Here is a 25,133-nt window from a genome sequence, read left to right on the forward strand (position 1 = left end):
TTTTAATTTGCATTTCTCTAATCATGCTTTATACCATTTTATATGACTCTAAATAGCTTTGATTTCTTGATCTGAAAACTACCTGTTTATAATCTTTGACCATTTATCAATTGGGGAATGGCTTGTATTCTTATAAACTTGACTCAGTTCTCTATCTATTTGAGAAATAACATAAACACTGGCTATAAGATGGAAAACAATCTTTCTGCTTCCCTTATAATCTTGGTTGCATTGGTTTTGTTTGTGCAAAACTTTTTTTTTAATTTAATGTAATAAAATTTTCCATTTTGCATTTTATGATGTTTTCTATATATAGTTTGTTCATAAAATTCTTCCTTTCTCCATCGATCTGGCAAGTAAACTCTTCTATACTCTCCTAATTTGTTTATGATATCATCCTTTATGTCTAAATCATGTACCCATTTTGACCTTTTATTGGCATACAGTGTGAATTGTTGGTCTGTGCGTAGTTTCGGCCATATTGCTTTTCAATTTCCCCAGAAGTGTTTGTCAATTAGTGAGTTCTTATCCCAGAAACTGGAATCTTTGGGTTAATCAAACAATAGATTACTATGGTAATTTACTACTGTGCCTTGTGTACCTAATCTATTAGTGAGATGATTTTTTTTTTTTTTTTTTTTTTTTTTTTTTTTTTTTTTTTTTTTTGCTGAGGCAATTGAGGTAAAGTGACTTGCCCAGGGTCACACAGCTAGGAAATGTTAAGTGTCTGAGGTCAGATTTGAACTCAGGTCCTCCTGACTTCAGGGCTGGTGCTTATCCACTGTGCTACCTACCTGCCCCAGTAACATGATTTTTTTAACAGGTTGACATAGAGTAAGAATCTGAAGGAGCATCACAGACCACTCAAGTCTAAACCCCTCATTTTATAGATAAGGAAAGTGAGGTCCAGAAAGTTTGTGACCTGTTCAAAATGACATCAGTAGTAGGTGGCGGATATTTGGAACAAACTTTTTCTGTTGTTACATATTATATGGAATTATAAATAATTTTAACATATTCGTGATAGACATAATGTTGGGCATCAGCCTCTGAGGGCAGGGGAGGTGGGGTGAGGCGGTGTTCTCTATCAATCTTTTTTTAATGATCAACAAGGAAAACAGAATCTTGTATTTGCAACATCTTTCCATGATACGCATAGTTTTAAAAGATGTGGCCTATTATAGAATTTCATTTGTGAAATCCTGCTATTGCCTTTTCACAACTTTATCAAGGATAAATGTAAGTAAAATTGTGTGCAAATAAATTGTATGTAAATATACATATATGTATGTGTTCACATATACATATATGGGGAAGTAGGTATATGGGTTAGTAATTATTATTCTCTCACTCACTTTTGGGGGGTAATAATAAGGTCTGAGATATTTTCCATCCCTTTGACATCCTCCCTTCTTGCAGATAGATATCTTAGGAACATAACCCTCAGTGTCCTTACATGTACATCATATTTAGCATGGATCTCTAGTTGATAAATCTTAGTCTGGTCCAGCTCTGCTTCCATCTTGATTTTCTTTGCCATTTCAGTTTTCTCAGGAACTGTTTCCTAGACTATGACATTATCAGCTCAACCTTCTGGAGATACTGTCCTTAGGAATAAAAAGTTAGTCTGAAAATTCTTCACAGATCTTTTCCATTTTTCACCAGTTTGTTACCCTTCCTGTTTCATCCTTAAAAGATCTCAGAATGATTCTGTTTCATTGATTCTGTTACGAAGGTATCTTTAAATTGATTTTCCCCATTTGCTGTGTTTCATTGTTATATTACATGAAAACATTGTTCATCCTCTCCTATTACCTTTCACCATAAGATTTTAAAAACAAGTTGAGATGGTTTGGAGACTTCTTTGGCCTCCGTGTCTGTTAGTTTGTATCATCATGCTTCTTTAAGAAAATGTTATACTAATGCTCTTATCATCATCATCATCATCATCATTATATAGAAATTGAACCACCAAAGGACACTGCTGGCAAAGAACTTAGCCATGGTCATGAAAGAGAGTCATGTAGTAGCCTTCCCATACTCACTGTAGCCAGTGTTCAGGTGCTCCACTACTATAGGGAACTTCAGGGAAACTTAAGCTCTTTAGGCTTCTTGGAGGTTTGGCTCTGGCTCCTCGTTCTTTCCTTTGCATAGTTGGCATCGTCCCTCTTGTCAGTTAAGTATAAATCATATGTATATTTATCCGGTTAGATGTTTAAAGATTGTACCATCATCCACTGGCAAAAAAAAAAAAAAAAAATCCCTTTCCCTTCTTTGCTGCCTTCCATGAATATGGATCCCAAAAGCTTGCTGTTGTAGAAGCGACTTCACAAGCGTAGTGTAACAAACTATACACAGTTGTTTATTCCTAACCACAGAAGCAAAAGGAATACGAAAGCAAAGTCATGGAAGCATGATACTTTGAATAAATGCATGAACGTCATGACTGAAGTAGGGAGGAGTAGTCGTGACAAAAGCATATCAAGAAGCATTTAACTAAGTGAGGGGAATACAAAGAAAGGCAAAAGCTAGTTCCCGACCTCCAGAGATTCACAACCTAATGGCAAAGATGACATTTAAACAGGGTACACAGGCTAGGTAGAAAATAATCAACCGAAGAAAAGCACTACAATCAAACAGACGGGGAAAGCTTCCTGTATTTTCTCTGGCACTTGAAATCTAGGGAAGTCAAGAGGCAGAGATGAGGAGGGAAGAGCATTCTGAAGAAGGGGCCCAGCCAGAGACTGTCAGAAGGTGGGAGGTGGAGAGTGTTGTTCAAGGAGCATCCAAGAGCCAGTGTCATTGAATCACAGAGTACTTAGAGAAGAAGCCTAGAAAGGGAGAAGGGGCTAAGCCAGAAAGGCTTTGAATGCTAAGTGGACGATTTTGTACTTGATCTAGGAGGTGATGGGGAGCCACGGGAGTGCAGGGAGCGTGAGAACGACTTATATTTCAGTGACTTTTGTGATTGAACAGAGGATGGACCTGAATGGGGAGAGCATAACCAGTGAGTTATTGCAATGGTCGGAGCACAGGGTGATGAGGGCTGGTGGCCGTGTCATCAGGGTGGTAGCCGTGTCATCAGGGTGGTAGCCATGTCAGGGGAAGGAAGGGAACTTTCAGGAAAGATAAGGAATATGGATAGGCCCTAACATGTGAAAGGGGAAATGGTGAGGAGTCAAAGAGGGCACCAAGCTGGGAGCCTTGCAGATGACCGTGGTTACAGAAATGAGGAAGATGGGAAGAAGGGGGTGAGGCTTTAGAGGTAAAATAACGAGATCAGTTTTGGACATGTTGAATTTAAGATGCCTATATGACATCCATTTCAAGATGTCCATTGCACAGCCAGAAATGTGGTATTAGAGGTCACAAGACCGAGACAGACAGAGACACACATACACAGAGAGACAGAGAGAATCGATCTGAGAATTATCTGGATAGAGATGATAATTTGAATCCATGAGATCAAGCAAAATAATCAAGGGAAAAAATAGAGGAGCCTTGGAGGAGATCCAGAGTTAGTGGGCATGACTTGAATGAAGACCCAGCCTGAGAAAAGAAGCTTGCCTGAGGAGGCAGGTAAGAGCAAGAGGAAGGAGAGACTAGTATTGAGGAAACCTAGAGAGAAATTATCAGGGAGGAGAGAGCGATCATCTGTGTTAAAGGCTGCAGAGAGCTTAAGTAACATGAGGGCTGAAAAAAGGCCATTAGCGTATATAAGTCCTTGAGGATGAGGGGTAACCAACCAGACGCTATGCCACAGTCCACTGGTTAGAGACACTTGGGAATTTGGATCTCGAAGACCCTTTGGGGATGGAGATTTGGGGGATAAGAGGAGTCAGAAGCAATTCAATTCTTCAGGGAATTGGGAGGATAGAGTTCATGAGCCTCTGGTTAAGAGTCTGATTTCCATGTTAGGACACAGTCACAACATCTCCCTGACATAGAAGAGAGACCTGAGAAGGAAGGGCAGGAGTTCTCTGCCATGTTGTGACAGGGACACTTCTAAGGGTTTTTAACAGTGGGTTTATCTGTGCCCTCTTCAAGGACAGTTTTCTGTCCCTCAGCCAACTTTGAGTACCAATGTTTTACATATAGGTGAGAATTCACAAAGGCAGCTGGGTGTTGCAGTGGATAGAGTGCTCGGTATAGAATAAGGAAAACTTGAGTTCAAATGTAGCCTTAGACACTGACTAGCTATCCTGGGCAAATCACTTCAGCCCATCTTGCTTTTGGGTTTTTGTCTATAAGTTGAATTGGAGAAGATAATGACCAGCTACCCCAGTATCCTTGCCAAAAAAAGCCCAAATGGGGCCGTGAAGAGCTAGATGTGACTAAAATGACTCAATAATCGGAACCACAAAGAACTTACACAAGAGAACTCCATCCCCTACTTGTGTAGGTCATCTTGACATGTGGTGACTTTCATGAAGCCCCAAATCTTGTGAATTCAACCAAGCAGTCTCTTGGTCTCACAAGGGGTCAGAGGAGATCCTACTGATGTCACTTCCTCCCGCCATTATTACCTACATCACTAGATGAGGAGACGACCATCAACTATACATATTTACCCTCAAAGACGTGTGGGCCGGCACTTGAACTCCATCCAGACTGAGCCCTCCCCAAAATAATTCCTACGTGTGCCCCAAATCCCAGAAGTTAAAGGAACACTATTGAAGGGCTCAGATGTTCCAAGCCTCCTCCCACTCAGCCCTTTTTACAAATAGCTAGTAGCCTAATCCATCATAGCCAATCCTCCTGGAAGGTCAATGTCTACCAGAGGTCCTGGCTTCTCCCAGCCACTTTTCCTTATTCCTGGTTCAGTCACTGACAGGGGCCTGTAATCACCCTCCCTGCCATAGTTGGCCCATTTGCTGGGTTTGTTGGAACTTCAATGGCCCCATGCTCTTCCCTATTAGCACCAGAGCTTTTTGAGAAGAGAAAACATGTTTTAGAGCAGGGGTCCTCAAACTACAGCCTGCGGGCCAGATGCGGCAGCTGAGGACAATTATCCCCCTCCCCCAGGGCTATGAGGTTTCTTTATTTAAAGGCCCACAAAACAAAGTTTTTGTTTTTACTACAGTCCGGCCCTCCAACAGTCTGAGGGACAGTGAACTGGCCCCCGATTTTAAAAGTTTGAGGACCCCATTTTAGAGTATGGAACACTGATGGATATTCTATCTGAGCTAATCTTTCCTTTTACTGATGGGGATAAGACATGAAGGGAGAGGGTCCCTTTTTTGGTCTGCCTCTTGCCTCCTCAGTGATCCCCATTATTAAGCTCTAATGTGGGTGGGTGGCCATTCTAATCATCTCTTTCTCTTCCTTCACTCCCTCCTCAACCTAAGTTCTCTTAATTTTTTTTCCCTCACAGATTCCGGATGAACGTGGCAAGCAAGAGCCAAGAAAAGGAGAGCAGGAGACAAGGCAGCCCCTCCTAGAAGGTAAGCTTCTGGGGATTATGAACGTTTCCCTTACTCACCCAGGCCCCAACTGGCCGGTCTTCCCTTTGTCTGCCCTTTGACTTCAAGTCAAAGTGTGTGAACATAAATATCCCCCACCTGGCTTTCTCACAGTCATTTTGTAATCACTGTGTTCTAAATATAATGCTGAAACCCCAAAGTACTCCTGGGGAGGGGAAGATGGGGTGCCCGCAGCACCAAGGGGTGCGACAAGTTTAGAGTAAAACAGGAAATTAAGTCGATTCCAATGTTCCAAACTTGCTGTGTGTAGTATTCAGGGCACAGACAGAAATTTATATTTGAAATTTTATCAGGACGAAGATCACTAATATTGAAACTTTTTCATGAAACAGCTTATCTCAGTCTGAGGCAGAGCGATTTTCTGAAGATCACAACGGGTGGGGGATGGCTAGCTTGTACCATCGCTTGAGGGCCCGTCCCGGGTGCAGTGACCCCCCCTCCAACGGGCCATTGAAATTGTAGACAAAGAAAATATAGTTGGTGAAACTCTTACCGGCCAATAAGCATTTAAAGGGACTCTGTGCTAAGTATAGGAAGTTCAAAAATGAAGCTGCCCTCAGAGAGCTCCCATTTGATGGGGACAGCAACAATTATGTTCAAAAACATGCCTCCGGTATGAGAGGGAGGGGAGGAGGCAGGCCAGGCCCACAAGTGGTGCTTGAGTTCAGCTTTGAAAGTAATTAGGGGCTCTCAGAGGCAGATAGGATCGAGGGAAAAGGCCTTCCAGACATGGGGGACAGACAGTGCCCAGATCTCAGATGGGACGGGGAAGATTGGGGGTGAGAAGTAGCAAGAATAGTGGGAAGCTTTCAGCTGTAAATGAGGGCGGGAAGGGGTTGAAACCCCTCTGCCGAGGAGGAGTTTGTATCTGACCCTGGAACAGAGCTTCTGACTGTGAACTTCAACTGATTTAATTGGTTTTCTTTGTAATCCTTTTTTATTTGCTGTGCTGAAAAAACTGATTCTGAAAAGGGGCCCATCAGTTTGGTCAGGCCTCCGGAGAGTTTCAGCACACGCCAGGCTAAGGATCTCTCATCCTGGGGTCCCAAGGCACCCAGGGAGTTTATTGAGTGTGTAGGTTTAGGATGTGGGGATGGCAGATGATAGGTTGAGACCTAGCTTTTGGAAAAGCTGATGTGGGGATCACAGCTTTTGGAGAAGGGGGAGACTGAGGCAAAGAGGCCATTAGGGGTTACTGTAATAATTTGATAGAAAGGAGTCGAGGGTCTGAATTAGGGTGGCGCTGTGAAGGGAGGTGAGTGGAAGCCAGGAAGAGGCTCAGCTACCCAGGAATGGGCCACCGAAGGGGGCACCCCTGTGGAGAATTGAAGGGCCCTTGGCGGGCAGCCAGTCCAATCCCCTCATCTTCTGGAGGAGGAAACACCATCTCAGAGATGTGATTCCATGTACCCCAAATACCCCCAGAGAGTATGTGGCTGTATTTGGATTTGACCCCAGGTCATGTGACTACGCCACCAGTCAGTGGGGGAGCACTGGCCGGGCCTGCTGAGAGCTGGAAGGGATCCTGGAAGTTGGTCCTGTCCCCTCACTTTAAAGGAGGCACAGGAGGTGGCTAGAAGCGCCAGGTCACTCTCCTAGAAAGGAGAGGGTGGGAGCCCTTTGCTTCCCAGCCCGGGGTTCCTTCCCTACCCCAGTGAAGTACCCCCATGGAGCTGGGTACAGGTGTACACTCACCCACTCACTCACCCACTCCCACCTGGACATGTGTGCCCTGCTGCTGCCTTCCCAGTTCTGTTCAAACATGGGCCAAAGGAAATTCGCTTGGTGAGATTGCGGGCCCTGCCCTCCCTCTCCCATCACACCCTCTCCCATCCCTGCAAGCAGTCACTTAGCCAAGCGCCTACTGTGCTCGCCAGCCACATGCCCCCAGCCTAGGGGGCGCTCCTTCTGGGTGGTGGGTGCCTCAATGAGGGGAAAGCCTGCACGGCCACCCCCAGTACCCCAGAACGGACTGTTTGCCACTGAGGAGGCTTGGCTCTGCGCCCGGCCCGGAGACGGGGCCCCAGGCGGACCTTCCACGCCCCAGGGTGGGTGACACATCTGGAGCCAGCTCCCGAGAAAAGCCAATCGGGCCTGGGGGGGAGCGGGGCCGCAGGCCCTTAAATAAGGGGGCCAGCCTTGGCCAGGGACGGGCCGGGTGCTCCTTCTGCCGGATGGGAGCCCCACTCGCCCACTTGTGCCCAGCCCAGCGTGCTGCGGGTCTCTGTGGGCCCTGGTGCCAGGGGCGCGCTGGGCACGGGCTCTGCAGCCGAGCGGGGGAGGGAGAGGAGGAGGGAGGGAGGGAGCCTCGGGGGCAAGTGAGCCTGGGCCAAAGCTGCTGCTAAGCCCGGCGCCGCCGCCGCCGCCGCTCCGCCCGTCTGTCCGTGCGCCCCGCCTCCCCCAGAGCTAGGCGGAGCCGGGACCGGAGGAGCAGGCGGAGAGGTCGGAGCAGTCTCTGGTCGCCCGGACAGCCACAGTCCCTGGGCAGCTGCTGCGGAGGGAGGTGAGCGAGGCCACGCCGGCCGGGGGGCGCGAGGGCCCCCCTCGGGGGCAGCCGAGCGCGGGGCGCGGCAGCGGGCAGGGATTTGGGGGGCGGGGGCGCCTCGGAATCCTGGGGCGGACGAGAGATGGAAGGAGGGAGGGAAAGAAGGAAGGAAAGCAGGCAGGCAGGCATGAGTGTCCCGAAGGGCGGAGACTGGCTTCGCGCACGGGGCGCCCCGAGACCCAGGCCAGGAGAGGGCGTGCGTGCGCCCTGGGCGCGGGAGCTGGGCGGAAAGCCTCGGAGGGGGCGCCCCGGCCTGGGGGAGCCCCGGACCCCGGCCGGGTGGTGCCCGCCGGGGGGGGGGGGATGGGGAAGGGAAAGCAGAAACGCTGCCCTGCCCTGCCCTGGACGCGTCCTCCACCGGGATGCCCCCTAACCCTAGGCTGGGGCCACGGGCGAGAGATCCGGCCCCGGGAGGGCGCTGCCCTTCCTCCGGGGGGCTCGAGGGGGACCACTCTGCGGTAGAGAGAGATTGACGTAGGGCGTCTCTGGGGAGTGCCACGCCCCTCTCGCGTTCTGGACCCCCTTCCGCAGCCCCCCTCCCCCGCAGCCGGGGAGGAGGGTACCCAAGCGTAGCGGACACCCAGGTTGAGCATCCGGGGACAGAGGCTGGCGTGGGAAAAGCGAGGCCTGGGGAAGTGGGGGGTGGTGGTAAAGGCCGGCCACGGACACAGGAACCCAGGACTTCCCACGCACCGCGGGATCGGCTCGGAGGGGGGAGGGGGAGGCCACGCGTGTTCTCCCCGACCATACGGAGGCGGTGGCGCGGAGAAAACCCCGGCCGACCTCCCGAGGGGCGGCTGCTGGGCTTGCCTTTGGCCCGGGCGGTCCGGCCCGAGGGGCCGGGAGGGGTGGGCGGCGGGGATGGCCCACGGAAGCTTTCCGCTGCCATCAGGAGCCTCTCCCGGCCGCCCGGGGCCGCCTCCCCCCTCCCGGCCCTCCTGCCTTACGCGGAGCCTCGCAGTGTGCTCCTGCCTGGGAAGCTTTACTCGGATCATTCATAAAATTCTCCCCGGGAGGAAAGGGAAGTGTTAGTTGCAGTTGAGATTTTCCCGAGTGAAACTTTCGACATTTCCCGGCCGAGAGGTGAAAATGACGAGGCCGGGCCTGGCCCCGGGGCCGCCCCGAGGGCTCCCCCGGCCCGAGCCCGGCTCCCCGGAGGGGCTAGCCTGAAAACAGCCCCGCCTGGAGGGCCCCGAGAGCGGGAGAGGCCCTCGGGAAGGCAGCCCCGGAGGCCGCTTTTTTGTTCTTTCCTGCCCCTCACGGTCCCTGTTTTTGTTAAATGGCGGGCCTGGCGTGGGAAAGAAACTTGGAATTTGTTGGAGAGTCGAACGTGGGGAGTTGGATAAACTTTTCAGGATCAGCTTCCTTCCCATCATTTACTCCTCTCTCCCCACCTCCTGCCTTTGGGGACAGGCTGTTTACATTTCCTGGCACAGTTATAGCCCAGACTGAATATATTGTCTATAATGAATCTTTTCGGAGGTTGCCAGAAGGCCAGATCTCCACGGGTGTCTCTGCTCTCGGGCCTCCTCCTCTCCTATTTTAAAAGGGTGCTTTCCCACCCTGGGTTTAAAAGGTGCATTAAGCTCCAGCGGCCCCCTCTTCAAAATACCTGCCTGTGAAGGAAAGGAGCTCTTTCATCGGAGCCAGGAGGAAGGCCTGGAGAGGGAGCAGACAGTGAGACAGAGAAGAGAGAATGAAATAGAAGAGTGAATGAGGTAGAGACAAAGAAGAGAGAGAATGAGACAGAGAGAGAGAGAGAAAATTGTGTGTGTGTGTGTGTGTGTGGAGGATTCAGCTGAATGAGAGAGAGAGAATGAGACAGAAACAAAAGAAAGAGATTAAGAATGAAATAGAAGAGAGAGACAGAATGAGAGGAAGGAGAGAGAGAATATATGAGTGTGTGTGTGTGTGTGTGTCCCTCACTCACACACACACACACACACAAACACACACAGGTTGGAGGATTCAGCTGAATGAGAGAGAGAGAATGAGAATGAAACAGAAGAGACACAATGAGACAGGAGGGAGAGAATATATGAGAGTGTGTGTGTCACACACACACACACACACACACAGGTTGGAGGCTTCAGCTGCTATCTGGAAACCAATCAATCATTAAAACCATCCAAAGGAGCTATGACAGGTCAATCAAAACAATGAAATGGACACCAGCCCCCCAGAAGGGGAGGAAAAGGGGGAGAAAATGAAAGCCGGGGGCTGGTGGGAGTCACTTGCGCGATCCTGTTTTTTCAGACCACTGAAAAAAAATCTGGTACATTGGACTGAGCCCAGGATTTCATGGCTGAAGAATTGGCTTTGAAGCTAGCCGTTGCCTCTCCTATCATATGACCTTGGGCTAGAGGGATGGGGCAGTAAGCATTAATTAAGCACCTACTGTGTGCTAAGGGCTGGGCTCCTGAGAAAGCAAAAGATAATCCGGTGTGAAGGGGAGACAGCAGCTGGGTACAAATAAGCCATTAGCTGGCTAAATTGGAGCTAATCAACAGAGGCATTAGGATGAAAGGGGATTCGGGAAGGAATCTTGCAGAAGGGGACGTTTAGCAGGGGCTTCTTCTCTCTCCCCTAAAGCCTTCCCTCTCCCTGTTCCTGTGACAACACCCCCCCCAGGGCCAGAGTCTGGGGCTCCTCCTCCACCTCCACCCCCCTCTGTTTCCAGCCAGAGCCAATCTGTTGTCCAGGCCTGTTGATTGCACCTTTGCACCATTTCTCCATGATGCTCCTCGTCTCCTCTCATACTGCCCCCACTCTGATGCAGGTCTTCATTACATCATGCTTGGACTATTGTACTAGCCGCCTGGCGGGGCCGTCTGCCTCCCTCCCTCCCTCCCCACTCCCATGCGTTCTCCCCTCACTGGCCCCCAGACTCAATAACTCGGCTGGCTCCCGGCTGGCTGCAGAATCCGCAACCCAGTCCTCTGGCGTTCAAGGCCTTTCCAGCTGCCCCCTCCTCCCTTTCTGGTCCTTCCACACCTTTCTTCATGGCACGTCCTCTGCTCGGTGACAGTCTCATGAATAGACACGCCATCCCTCAGCACAGGCTGTTTTCCCTGGCTGCCTCTCACGCCTAAAAGCTGCCCCTGCCTCATCGGCCCCCGGCCTCTTCCCTTAAGGAGCCTCCCACCTGTGTCTACAGGAAACCTTCCCCATCCCCTCCGAATCCCAGTGCTTTTCCTCCATTAATGGTGTCTGCTTCTTCCTATTTCTCTGTGGCTGGTTGCACGGATTTGGATGTTTATTGTTTTCCCCCATTATGTCTGTGGAGGGCAGGGACTGGCTTTTGCCTTTTTTGTTACCCTCCCCCCTCAGTGCTAAGCATAGTGCCTGGCACTTAGTAGGTGCTTAATAAATATCTCAACCGACTGCCCAGAAAGAAAGGCAGATGAGCAGGAGGAGGATTGCTGGGGGAGTGGGGGGACGGGATGCTGGGAGCTGGGGGCTGGCGCTTTGCAACCTCTAAGACGAAGGGTCCCGGTAGCCAGGGCTTGGGCCCCGGTATTCAGAACTGGAAGGGACACAGCTGAGACCTGCACAGGTGAAGTGATTCCCATCATTTGTGACTGGGGAAGGACTTAAACCTGGGCTTTCGTGATCCCCAATTTCCTGACACCCAGTTTTTTGCCCATGACAGTAAGGCTCCTTCCAGCTCTACATTGGTGAGTTCACATTGGTGTTCATGTTCCCAAAAATCTGTGGAAATGTGGTGACTTTTCCCCATCTGTAAAATGGGGTGAGACTCCAGCGAGGCACTTTGCAGGTGCTACACGGTGTCTAGTTATTGTTATTTCATGGTTATTGTTGTCTCTTTGTGACTGAATTTGAGAACCTTGTGGTTGGTGGCATTTTTGTTCTAATTCTGAATAAAATGGTGTTTATTAATTAAGTGCTGACTGTGGGCCGGGTGTTGTGCTAAGGGCTGAGGATAAAAAGACTAAAAAAGAGAGGCCTTTCCTATGCTCAAGGAGTCCAGCAGGGGGAAAGATTCCACCCATTGAGAAGAGAGATGACCGGGAAGGGCGGATGGCCCTGGGAAGGCTGAAAGTTGGGGAGCTCAGCAATGGGGTGGGTGGCAGATGAGCCAGCTTGTGTGGGTGGCTGGGTTGGGGGATGAAGGATGGTGTCCCATTATTCTTCTGGACGTGGTTGTCATGGCCCCAGTTCTGTGCTGGTGACCTCCCGTTACTGGTCAGTGCTGGGAGGCAACAAAAAGAAGCGCTTATTAAGCTCTAACAGTGTACCAGGCACTAGGCGGAGCCCTGAGGAGACAAAGAAAGGCCAGAACTTTGTCCCTGTCCTCAAGGAGCTCACATCCAAGTAACCATGGAGTAAATGGAAGACAGCTCAGAGGAAAAGAGTAGGAAGGGGACAGAAAGATGAGAAAGAGAAGGGAAGCTCTTCTGAGCAAAGTGGAATTTGCACTGAGTCTCAAGGGCAAGCAGGATTGACCATTCTGAGCTTTGGGGGCCGGGCAGGAAGAGCATTCTAGAAGCAGGGAACATCCAAGACGAAGACAGGGAGATGATGGGAGCTAATGTGGCCTGCGGGAGAATCAGCAGATAGTCCAGCCTTGGCTGCCTCTTTGTGTCAAAAGATCTGAATTAAGGGGCTGGCAGTAAAGAGCTTTAAATGGTACACTAAAAATCCGGACACTATATTAGGCTTCAGATTGTGTCCCCAGGGCACAGCGGGGTTCCTGATATGTAGTAGGTGCTTAATAAATGCTTGTTAATTCGAGTAGTGGTCTTTGACACTTTCCAGTCAAAGACTGGGACATAATTAGGAATATTAGGGGCTTCTTTTCCTTCCTTGTTTAAAAATAAAACCTCGGTTTTCACATGCAGAATGAGATTATTTACAGCCTGGGGTTTCTAGTGCCCTTTGTAAAAGGTCCCTGGTTTGTCCAGTTTCCTTATGTCTATTTAATCCGATCTCCTGAAGCTCTGATGAAATAAACAGATTAGGGAAGGCAATCCTCTCGGGGCGGGACGTGATCCCTGATGGCAAGCCTGGTGGGAAGTGAAAACTCGGCCGAATCGAACCCCAAACTGCCCTTGCGCAGCCTGGCAGCAGACTCCAGCTTGGGGAACGAGGTTCCCTCTGAACCTCACCCGGATTGCCTAAAACAAGAGATTTCAGCTTCTGGAGCCGGTGCCCAACGCCGGATACATTTGCATGATGGACTGTTGGCATCCCCGTGGCACTGCGGTACCACGTAATGAATAGAGTTCTGCCTCATTGTTCATTGAGTTTGAAGTTGGCTTTTCAGCCAAGAGAATAGAGGGCCATTTCATCAAGTGTTATCTTTCCAATTTAAAAGGTAATTCCCAAATGAGAGTATCTCTTCAAACAGTCACGTTCATTAGCACAGACTTTGGGGAGCTGGGAAAGGAAGTAGGGCAGGCCCCAAAGAAATAAGTCCTGACCATGTAAAAGTGGGACCAGTCCCACCCTTGTGGCTACCACTGCCCTCACAGGTCTATTGAGTCTCCCCATCTGTCAAAATGACGGCTGATAGTCTCCTAGGTCCCTCTCGCCTTAATATATATGATCTACTTACCCAGTGAATGAAGTCAGCCCTTACTGCATTCAGAAGCTGGGAAGGGGATCCTAGGAAATCTTTACAGATGAGGAAACTGAGGTCCAAGCTGCATGGCCCAAAATTCAGCTACTTTTCCGGCCACCGACCTTTCGTTTGCGTTACTTCCAGAAATGTCAAGACAGTTGTTTAAAAGAGCTATTTGGAAACTGCTGAGGGACTTCTCTGTCATCCTAATTAATTCTAGTATGAGAAAGGAAGTAGTGGCTTTGGGTACTTTATGAATGATTCCTAAGTGTCCAATACTATTCAGAGGGACTCCCTGGGGATGCAAACAGGAATTTAATTAGCTGTAGGCTCCTAGAATATTAGCAGTGGCCCGGACCTTAGAGACAGGCCAGCTTCTCGTTCTTCATGAGCAAACTGGGGCCTAGAGAGTTAGAGGGGGAGGCAGAACTAGAACCCGGGACTTCCGCCACTGTCGCACCCAAGATCCTTCCGCCGCATCGCTGAGTTTGCCAGAATATATGTGATGTCTGACTGATCATCCCAGGATCATATTTTTTAAAGGCAAAAGGGAAAAACTTACAAGGGCTACTTTGTGATGGGAAATTTTGTCTCGTATTTGCATAACGGATTGTTTTAATATTTTAATGGACTGAGAACTTCACCCGAGCCTACAATATTCAAGCCTATTTTCATTTCTTGTTGGAAATGAGGGCAAAAAAATAGATGCCAGTTAGAAATTCGTGTTTTTCGGTTATACGTGGAGATTTCTGAGAGAATGTACTGCTTGAGATCTTGAAGCCAGAGAGGCAAGAAGAATTACCTGGCTTGTGATAGTGGGGTTTTTTTTAAGCTTTTTATTTTCAAAGCATATGCATGGGTAATTATTTTTAACATTGTCATGATAGTGTTTTGTTTGAAATAACAAGAGTAAATTTATGTAGCACCTACATATTGCGCTCAGCACTTTACAATTTTCGATCCTCACATCAGTCCTGCAACATAGGGGCTATTATTATGCTATTTTACAGATAAGAAAACTGAGGCACAGGTTAAGTAACATGTCCAAGATCACCCAGCCTTTAAGTATCTTGAGATCAAATTTGACATAAGGTTTTCCCGAATCTAGCCCATCACTCTACCCATTGTACTACCTAGCTGCCTTACTTTGAATCCTATTTTTATTGATGCTGTTGGACAATATCTTTTGTTTTTAAATCACCTTAATTTCCAAATATGCCCCATCTCCTCTCCTTTTCAAAAGAACAGAATACTCATCCCCTCCTACATCTGACAGTGGATGCTGTATTCCATACCCATAGCCCTTCACTTCTTCCATGACGGGAGGGGACTACTTTTCCCCTTTTCTCTAATGCCAAACTAATGGCTCCTCATTCTACAGCTCTGGATTATACGTCTTCCATTCTGTGCTCTCCCCCCATTTCCATGGGTAATTGTTTTTAGCCAGTGTCTCTTTTTCTTTTTATGTTCTTTTGCATCTGTTTATTTAAATTCATTTATGTTTTTTCCAGCTTCCCTGTATTTATTATATCTTATTAACATTCTTATTATATTCATAAGCATTTTTTCTTCCATTGCTAGCTCAAAACAGTACTACTCTGGATATATTGGTGAAAATGGATTCTGTCTTTCTGTCTCTGTTTTCCTTTGGGTTACTTTCTGGGTCATAAAATGTGGGCATTTATGCCTCATTTTAAGCAGAATTCCAGAACTGATTTCCCAAATGGTTTGGCCAATTCACAGTTTCACCAACAATGTATGGGTGTAGTCAATGTTAAAATAGAATGCAAAGTCCCGATGAAGTGTATGTGATTGAACGCACATGTGCATATCTATAATGAACTATAAGCTCATTAAATCCCTTAATTTCCCTCACCTGGGGATTTTTCAAAGCTTCTTCAACTCGCTTATCCCCACTGACTCGGTATCCTCAAGAGGACTCCCTGCCCTCTTGACACTGTTTCTGGAACTTGGAGACAGGCCCTTAAAATTCTCACCCTAAACATTGAGAATGGTAAACTCCTTCCCTTCTCATTCCGTGGAAAAAGGGGACCAGGACAAGCAGATGAGGTAGAGAAAGGCCTTAAATGTAGGGTAAAGTATAAAAAAACCCAGAGAGGCTGGGTCCGCCTGTGTTCTCTTCTGCCTACCCTTGGTTTCCCCATCTCTTCAGAGATATGTCCCATGTCCCCAGGATGCTTCACTTCTCATGCTAAGCTTTATGGGATAGCTTTAAGTTCTTAACCATTAGGGTCTGGTTGCCACCCATTTCCAAGCAAGGTTTTTGCAACAGCAGTTGCAGACTGTTCCTGGCCAAATTAATTTGAAAGAACCTTGGTGGGCTGGGATGGGTCCCAGGGGGTACAAGACTGCCAGCTCATTAAAAAGCTTGCATTAAACTATTAAAGAGAGGTACCTTTGAGACTTTGAGCAACATAGAACAAGTGAACTTGAAGACTCCATTTCCGGAAAAGCCGACGATCGTCTGTAATTGGCATGTTTGCTGATTGAGAGGGAGGGTGATCATGTGTCAGGCATATACCGGCAGTGTGCTCCTGGACAAGTCAGAATAGCTTTTCTCAGTCTTGGCTCAGTACTCTGTCCCATTCTACCAGAGGTTCTTAACTTGGGGTCCTGGGGAGTCCATGAACTTGTAGGGGAGGATCACGTCTTTATTTTCATCATCTCTGACTTAAATTGAGCACTTCTTCAAATATTAGAAGAGTTTTTCCAAGGACACTTCTATGGGCTCATTCAGACTGCCAGAAGGGTCCCTGATGCCCAGAAGTGGAGAATCCCCCCCATCCCATGCTGCCTCTTGTTAGCTCAAGTCCTTCTCTCTTTTTAAGCTAATCCCTCACATCTGCCTTTCCCTTGTAGTCTATGCTGATACCCCTCCACTACGGTGTCCTCCCTCCCAAACTTCCTCCTTAACTACTTTGTAGCTATTTGTCTTTCTTCACTTTATGTTTATTCCACATATGGTCCATGTGCACTTGTCTTGTAGGCTCATTGTGAACAGGGATCATTTTTTTTCTTTGTCTTTGTATTCCCTGGAGCACTTAATAAATGCTCATTGCTTGATGAACTGTGATTGATTAAAGATCATCTCCAAAGTCAGACAAGAATCTCTCTAGCATAGGCTGGATAGTGGTCTGCCTTTAGGAAGGGAGTTCAAATCCTGCCTTGTTCTGCCTCAGTTTCCTCATCTGTACAAAAAGGTTGGATTCAATGGTCTCTGTGACTTTCCAGCTCTAAACATATGGTCTGATGATCTCTTACTTGGACTCGGCCCTGCAGATGGAGCCTCACCTGCTGCCGCTCGATATTTTGAGAGTGGGTTGTGGGAAATTGGCTTGGGTTTAAATAATGTCCACAATTTAGCTAAACTGGTGTCTGTTCTTAAGTACCCTCCGCCCTTTCCTCCTCCCAACCCAAGAGAAAGGATGCAAAGTAGAGGCTGTCAGCCTGAGAATCGCTTCTCATCTATGAGTGGATGGACATTGCCCTTGGCAGGGTTCCACTTGGCAAGTCTTTATTTACTTAGGAGGAGGACACAGATTTGAATCCTGACAATCTTGCTCGACTTCCTGCTGTGACCTGGACAAACCATGTCTTCTCCTCTGTCAGGCGAGAAGGTTGCAGAGGGCTTCCAGATGTGGGCCCACTTGAGCCTCCCTCCCACCCTACACGAGACACTCCATCTCCTAACACCGGGTATCTCCGGCGTGGCCCCTGGGCCGGCCAGATTTTTTCTTATATCTGCTTCCTGCTTTCCTTCAAGCCCCAACCACCATCCTCCTTTCTGCAGGGAGCCTTTGCAGCCCCACTTAATTCTAGGATCTTTCCTGTTCGAATTCCTCCGCTCTTTCCATGCCCTTTATTGAGTATCTCAGAGAATAATAACATAATAAATAGCTGACACTTACAAAATAACTTTCCTTAATTGTTTCCTTAGAGAGCTTGTTTGTACATTTTGGTTAACTTGTTATAAGTCTCCTCCGTGAGATTGTAAGCCCCTTGAGAGGAGAAACCGTGTCTTTCCTTTCATTCCCAGCACTTAGCACAGAGCCTGGCACTCAGTAGGCGCTTTAATAAATACTTAACGACTTGAGATAGACACTAAGCTCTTAATGTTTGACTGACACTGTCCCAGCTCTGGGGATACAAAGAAAGGCGAATAGAGAAATAGATAAAATTTACAGACATGCAGGTACATTTGCTTAAGGATTAACCGTGGAATTCCTTTTAAATAACAAGTTTCCCTATAGCATTTAAAATGAAATTTCTATTCAGTTCAACAGTGTGTCAGAATCACTATGGGAGAAGGATGGAGGCTGGAGCTGTGATTAGATCGGTACAGGAAACTCTCTCCGGGTGAGAAAGCTCTCTACCTTTATAGGGCACCAGCTTTGCAAATGATAGGTTTAGAGAATTGCTTAGGGGCCGAAGGGGCAGACTCCTACAAAATCCCCGAGTTGGTACCCCAAACAGATTAGCATATTATTGGGAAATATTTAACAAAATAAATAAAAATACAGTAAAACTCAGATAATGTTAATTTGTGGTTTTCTAAGTCAACATGCTGGCCACAGGGATCTGTTTCCATTTCAATTTGACTCACCGGGCTTAAAGGTTAAGGGACTTGTTTGTCCAGGGTCACACAGTCAGTCTGTCAGAATCAGAGATAGTCTCTGCCTTTTAAGGAGATCACATCCTCCTGGGGGAGACAACTTAACACTGAGGACAAATAAATGCAAAACTATATAAAATTTGAGTGGGGGAACTAGGGGTCAACAGGTGAAGGAATAATGTAGGTGGTGGGACCTGAGTTGTGTTTGGAAAGAAGCTAAGGACCTTACACGGCTCTGGTAAGATGGGGGGACCTTCCAGCCTTCAGATTTGAATTTGAAAATCAGGTTTGAATATGGCTTTTCAGGCATGTACAGTTTAGAGCAAGGTCCTCTTGCGAAAGCATTCTTATTTTGTATGTAAACATCTGATGATGATCCCTCAAGCATTGCCATTTTAGTGTAGTACATGCAGAAGGATGCTGAAGCCTTCCATGGTGCCCAGGCCTCTGCCTCTGCCCCAGGATGCTCTGGGAGACTTGGGAGTTTTCAGGTGATGCTGATGGCCGTGGCCCAAGGTGGTCAGTACAGCAGCCGGCATTCAAGAGAGCCTTGGCTAGAGAGGAGAGCCCGCTTCCTGCCCCTCCTCCTCCTCTTCCTTCTTGCTGGCTCTCTTCCTATTCTGACTGCCGCCAGTCCATCCACTGGCCCCTGCATATCTGCTTGTACTCACCTCCATGGACTTGACCTTTTGTCTCCTTTGAACCTGTCTCTGACTTCCTGCCTCGCCCTCCTGCTTTGACCTTCATTAGATCATTAGAATTAGAAGGGTTTACCTAGTTCTGGTTTCTTTTGAGATTAACAAAATGTTACCGAAAGAGACCTTAACCTGGACTCAGTTCACCCAGTTAACAAGCAGTGTTTGCTCCCCACAATAACCCTGTGAAGTAGGTGCTATTATAAAATAAGGCAAACAAGCAAAATGACTTGCCCGGATCATAGTAATAGCCAGCTCGGTGTGGCAGCGAGGAGTCCTGGGACTGGAGTCAGGAAGATCTAGCTTTAGACATAGGTGCTATAGAAATGCTTGTTCCTTTCCAATCCTAAGTGTTTGAGACCGAATTGAACACAGATCTCCCTGACTTAAGGCCCAGAACTTTAGCCTTTGTACTCTGGCTTTTTCTCCTGCTCCCAAGGAGTTCACATGTCTAATACAGGAGATGATATGCTATGTACTTATAAGATTTAGACAGTTTGAATAGGAGATTGTCTTAGAGGGAAGGTATTAACATCAATAAAGACCTAGAAGGACTTTTTTGTAGAAGGGGCTTTGAGCAAAGTCTTGAAGGAAGCCAGGGAAGGCTGAAGATGGAGATAAGGGAAAAAAGCATTCCAAGCATAAGGAACAGCTGGTCAAAATGCCTAGGGGCCATTTAGTGCTTGAGGAACTGCCAGGAAGTCGGGCACTGGATTGAAGAGTACAAATGGGGAAGTGAGATTTAAGAAGACTGGGATTGTAGGAGGGGGTCAAGTAATAAAAGGCTTGGAGGGCCTATATGGCTTTGATTCTGGAAAAGATTGAGCAGGGAGGTGACATGATCAGAACTGTGTCTGAGGAAAATCCCTTTGGTGTCTGAATGGAGGATGGACTGGAATAGAGAGAGAATTGAAGCAGGCAGGTAGACAGAGACAGCGGCAGCAGCTATTACAGTAAGATCCCCGCATGAGGTGATGATGAAGGGTGGGTGGGGGCAGTGTTAGAAAAGCGAAGGTGGCAGATTGGAGAAATGTTGCAGACGGTGAATAACGAGAGAGGATGAAAAAGTGAAAGGTACAACAGATGTTGCAGAGGTGAAATTGAGGAGAGTTTGCGCAGAGGTAAATCCATAAAAAATGTTGCAGAGGTGAAATTGATGAGACTTGGTGCAGAAGTGAAATCCACAGGAGATGTTGCAGAGGTGAAATTGATGAGATGTTGCAGAGGTGAAATCCACAAGAGATGTTGCCGAGGTAAAAATCCCCAAGAAATGTTACAGAGGTAAAATTGATGAGGGATGTTGCACAGGTGAAATCCACAAGAGATGTAACCCAGGTGAAATCTACAAGATGCAAAGGGGAAAGCATGCTGAGCTGAAATTGATGGGGCTCTCCACAGCTTGGCTGTGAGGGCTGAGAGATAGTGAGGAATCCAGGACAACTTCTAGGTTGTGAGCCTGGGGAACCAGAAGGGTGGGGATGCCGGCTCTCGAAACAGGGAAGAGAGGAAGAGGGGAGGGCAGTTAACTATATGATCTCCTCAGGCCTTGTTTTTTTCATCTATAAAATGAGACAGTAACAATACACTGTCCATTTCATATGGTTGTTCTAAGGAAAGTGTTGTATAAATTTTAAAGCACTATATAAATATGAGTGGTTATTTTGTTCACATTATTATATGAGGCAGTTGGCATTTGCTGTCCTTGCATCTGTCTGGCCCAATGCAAACACAGTGCATTTCATCAGACTTTTCTTCTGGATTAAGTCATTTTTGAACACAGCTCCTCAAGAATATTCTAATACGAACTCAGATAGAATGTAATCAATATTCTAAGATGAAAATGAAAGGGAAAAAAAGAGCAAGATTGCCAAAAAAGATGTGTCACTGCTGAATCCAGAGGAGGAGAAAGTAGGATCTGATGCCAGCTGTTAATGTATGATTTATAAATAGGTTTCATACAATAGTATTAAACTGGCCATTTTCCAAAGCCATTACCATGATCACCTTCAAGATCAGATTTTTTTTCTCAAAAAAAGAATGAGAAAATATCTTATAAATAAACTCTGATGAATTTTGCAGTAAAATGGCTTTGAAGAAATCAGTATGAAGACATCTCCTCCTTACAGCTTCTCCTAATACACATCTTCTCTGTGGATGATACACAAAGCATGTTAAAAAAAAAAAAAAACCCCCCCAAAAAAAGGGGAAATTTGGAAGGGGGGAAAGGGAAAAGGGGGGTTGGAATTTAAAATTTAAAAAAAAAGGGAAAAAAAGGGGTTTTTAAAGGGCCCCTTTTAAAAAGGAACCCGGGCCAAAAAAAAAAATTTGGCCAAAAAATGGGGTTTTTTGAAAGGGTTTAAAAGAGGAAAAAAAGGGGGGGGGAAACCAAAAAGGGGGAAAGCTGTTGGGCCAGGGAAAAAAGGGGGTTTTAAATTTTATTTCCCGGCCTTTTTTTCCTTTTTTGGAAAGGGGTTTTTTTTTTTTAAAAAGGGGGTTTTAAAATTTTAAAAATTTAAAAAGGGGGGGTTTTAATTTTCCCAAACCCCCCCGGGAAAGGGGGGTTTTTTTCAAATTTTTCCCCTTTTTTTTTTAAAATTTTAAATTTATTTTTAAAAAAAAAAAAAATTTTTTTTAAAAGGGAAAAGGCAAGAAGGAAAAAAATTTTCCAAAAAAAGGGGGGTTTTAAAAAAGGAAATTTTTTTAAAAAAAGGTTTTTCCCGGGTTTAAGGATTTTTAAAAAAACCCTTTAACCCGGTTAAATTTTTAAAAAAAAAAAAAAAACTCCCATAAATTTTTAAATTCCCAAAAAAAAAATTTTTTCCCCCCCTTTTTAAAACCTTCTTTTTAAGGGGGTTTTCCCCCCTTTTTGGGGGGTTTGGTTTCCCTTTTTTGGGGGCCCCCCTTTTTAAAAAAATTTCCTTGGGGAAAAATTTTTCCCAAAAATTTTTGGGAGGAAAAAAGGGGGAGGGGGAAAAGGTTTAAGGTTTTTTGGCAAAAACCCCCCCCCTAAGGAAACCCCCTTTTTAAAAAAAAAAAAGGGGGGGGGGCCCGGTTTAAAAAAAAGGAAAAAAAATTTTAAAGGGAAAAAGGAAACCCCGGAAAAAAGGGGAAAAATTAAAAAAAAACAAAACCCCAAAATTTTTGCCCCTTTTTCCCTTAAACCCTTTTATTTAAAATTTTTAAACCTTTTTTCCCCCTTTTTTTAATATTTTTTTTTTTTTTAATTTTTTTTTTTTTATTTTTAAAAAATTTAAAAAAATTTTTTTAAAAATTTAATAAAATTTTTTTTTAAAAAAAAAATTTGGGGGTTAAAATTTAAAAAAGGGGGGGTTAAAAATTTTTTTTAAAAAAGGGTTTTTTTCCCCAAAGGGGGGGGGAAAGGGGGAATTTGGGGGGTTTAACAAGTGGGGGTTTAAATTTTTTGGGGTTAAAAAAGGGGGGAAAAAGGGGGGGTTTTTTCTTTCCGGGTTTTAAAGGGGCCTTGGTTTTTCCAAAAAAAAAGGGTTTTTTTTTTTGGTTTTTTCCCCTTTTTTGGTTTTTTTCGGGGGGGCAAAGGGGTTTTTTTTTTTTTGGGGGGGTTGGGGGAAAAAATTTTTGGGAAAAAGGTTTTTGGGGGTTTTGGTTTTGGGGAAAGGGGGCCCTTTTGGGGCCAAAGGGGTTTTTTTTGGCCCAAAAATTTTTTTTTTGGGGGGAAAAAGGGGGCCCGGGGAAAAAAAAAAAATTTTTTTTTTCCTTTTTTTTTTTTTGGGGGGGGAATTGGGTTTGGGGCCCCGGGGCCCCCGGGGCCCGGGGGCCCGGTTCCCCTTTGGCCCCCCGGGGGGCCCGGGGGGTCCCCCGGGGGCCGGGTTTGGGGGCCCGGGGGCCCCGGGGGGCCGGGGTTTTGGGGCCCGGCCCCTTTGGGCCGGGGGCCCGGGGGGGGGCCCCCAAAAATTTAAATTTCCCCCGGGGGGGGAAAAGGGGGAAAAGCCCTTTCCCAAAAAAAAAGAATGGGGGGTTAACCCGGGTGGGGGGGGTTTTAAGGGTTTTTTAGGGAATTTTTTTTGGGGAAAAGGGGGGGAAAAAAATAAGGGGTTTTTGGTTTTTTTTTCCCCCGGGCCTTTTTTGGGTGGAAAGGGCGGGGGGTTTTTTTTGGGGTTTTTTTGTTTGGGGGGTTTTTTTAAAAAGGGGGGAAAGGTTTTTTGGGGGGGGGGGTTTTTTAAACCTTTTTTGGGGGGGGCCCCGGGGGTTTTGGGGGAAAAAATTTTTTTTGGGTTTTTTTGGGGGGGGGCCCCCTTTTAAATTTTATTGGGGGAAATTTTGGGGAAGGGGGGTTTTTCCAAAGGGGTTTGGGGGGTTTCCCCTTTTTTTTTGGGTTTTTTTTTTGGGGGGGAAAAAAGGGAAGGAAATGTTTTTGAAGGGGGTTTGGCCCCGGGGGTGGGGCCCCCAAAAAGGGGTCCCTTTTTGGGGGGGGGCCCTTTTGGGGTTTTGGGCCCCGGGGGTTTTTAAAGGAAGGAAATTTGGGGTTTTTTTTTTAGGGGTTTTTAAGGGGGTTTTTTGGGAAAGGCCCCTTTTTGTGAAACTTTTTTGGGGGGGGGGGGGGGTGGGGGAAAAAGGTTTTAAAGGGGTTTAAACCGGTTTTTGGGGGGGGTTTTTTGGGGGGGGGGGGGGGAGGGTTCCCCTGGGGGGGGGGGGTTTGGGGTTTTTTTGGGGGTTTTTTTTTAAAAAAAGGGGTTTGGGTTTTTGGGTTTTTGGGTTTTGGCCCTTTTGGGGGGGGAAGGGGGGGGGGGTTTTTGGGGGGGTTTTGGGGGTTTTTCCGGGGGGGGGGTGGTTTTTGGGGAGTGGCGGTTGGGGGCCCCCGGCCGGGCCCGGCCGGGTAAGGGGGGTTTTTTTTCCCCGGGGGCCCCGGGGTGGGGGGGCCTTTGGGGGTTTCCCTTCCTTTTTTTTTTTCCCTTGGTTTTTTTTTGGGGGGTTTTTTCCCCCCCGGGGGTTTTTTTTTTTCCCCCTTTTTTTTTTCCCCCTTTTTGCTTTTTTTTTTTTTTTTTTTTTCCCTGGGTTTTTTTCCCCCCAATTTTTGGTTTTTTTTGTTTTGGGTTTTTTTTTTTTTTTAAAATTAAATTTTTTTTTTTTGGGGGGTTTTTTTTTTGGTTATTGGGTTTTTTTTTTTTTTTTTTTTTTTTTTTTTTTTTTTTTTTTTTTTTTTTTTTTTTTTTTTTCCCTTTTTTTTTCTTTTTTTTTTTTTTTTTTTTTTTTCCCTTTTTTCTTTTTTTTTTTTATTTTTTTTTTTTCCCTTTTTTTTTTTTTTTTTTTTTTTTTTTTTTTTTTTTTTTTTTTCCCTTTTTCTTTCTTTTTTTTTTTTTTTTTCTTTTTTTTTTTTTTTTTTTTCTTTTTTTTTTTCCTTATTTTTTTTTTTTGTTTTGTTTGTTTTTTTTTTTTTTTTTTTTCCCCCTTTCTTTTTTTTCCCCCTTTTTGGGGTTTTGGAAAAATTTTTAACCCTTCCCCCCTTTTTAAAATTTATTTTAAAAATTGTTTGGGTTTTGGGGGGGGTTTTTTTTGGGGGGGTTTTTTGGGGGGGGTTTTTGGTGGTCCCCCGGGGGGAAACCGGGGGGGGTTTTTTTTTGGGCGGAAAACCCCAAAGGGGGGGGGCCCCCTTTTTTGGGGGGGGGGGGGCCCCCTTTGGGCCCCCTTCCCTGTTTTCCCCCCCAAAACCGGGCCCGGGTCCCCCCCCCTTCCGTTTTTTTTTTGTTCCCCCCCCGGGTTCCCTTTGGATGTGGGCCCGGGGCCCTTTGGATCCTGCAAGTGCTACTCGCCCAGCCTTGCTTCTCCCAAACATTGTAGCTCCTCCAGGCTCTCTTTTGAGGATGTTGCCATTGATGATGATGATGAGGATGATGATGATGAGGAGGAGGAGGAGGATAGCTGGCAACCACATAGCACTTCCTATGGGCTGAATGCTTTACAATGAGTATCTCGTTTGATCCTTACAACAACCCTATGAAGTAGATGCTGTTTTTACCACCATTTGGCTGATGAGGGAAACTGAGGCAGGCAGGGAGAAGTGACTTGCCCAGGATCCCACAGCTAGTAAGTGTCTGAAACTAGATTTGAACACAATTTTTTCTGACTCCAAACCCAGCATCAAACCCACGAATTTTTCCAGTCATTCGGTTTATAAGCTCCCAGCTCCCCTAGACTCTTTCTTCCCCGAATCCCACCA

The 25,133-nt window shown here is 46.4% G+C and overlaps 1 protein-coding gene across 1 annotated transcript in view; it reads left to right on the forward strand.

Moving 5' to 3' along the window:
- The first annotated feature begins 7,872 nt into the window (after positions 1-7,872).
- The window catches only part of GNG12 (G protein subunit gamma 12), a 103,443-nt gene continuing 86,182 nt past the window's right edge, over positions 7,873-25,133 (forward strand). The window contains exon 1 of the mRNA XM_031968904.1: positions 7,873-7,986. The gene's annotated coding sequence lies outside the window, so the exon portion shown is untranslated. The remainder of the gene's footprint in view (positions 7,987-25,133) is intronic.

The sequence above is a fragment of the Sarcophilus harrisii genome, chromosome 4, assembly GCF_902635505.1.
Source record: "Sarcophilus harrisii chromosome 4, mSarHar1.11, whole genome shotgun sequence".
In the NCBI taxonomy this organism is placed as follows: Eukaryota; Metazoa; Chordata; class Mammalia; order Dasyuromorphia; family Dasyuridae; genus Sarcophilus; species Sarcophilus harrisii.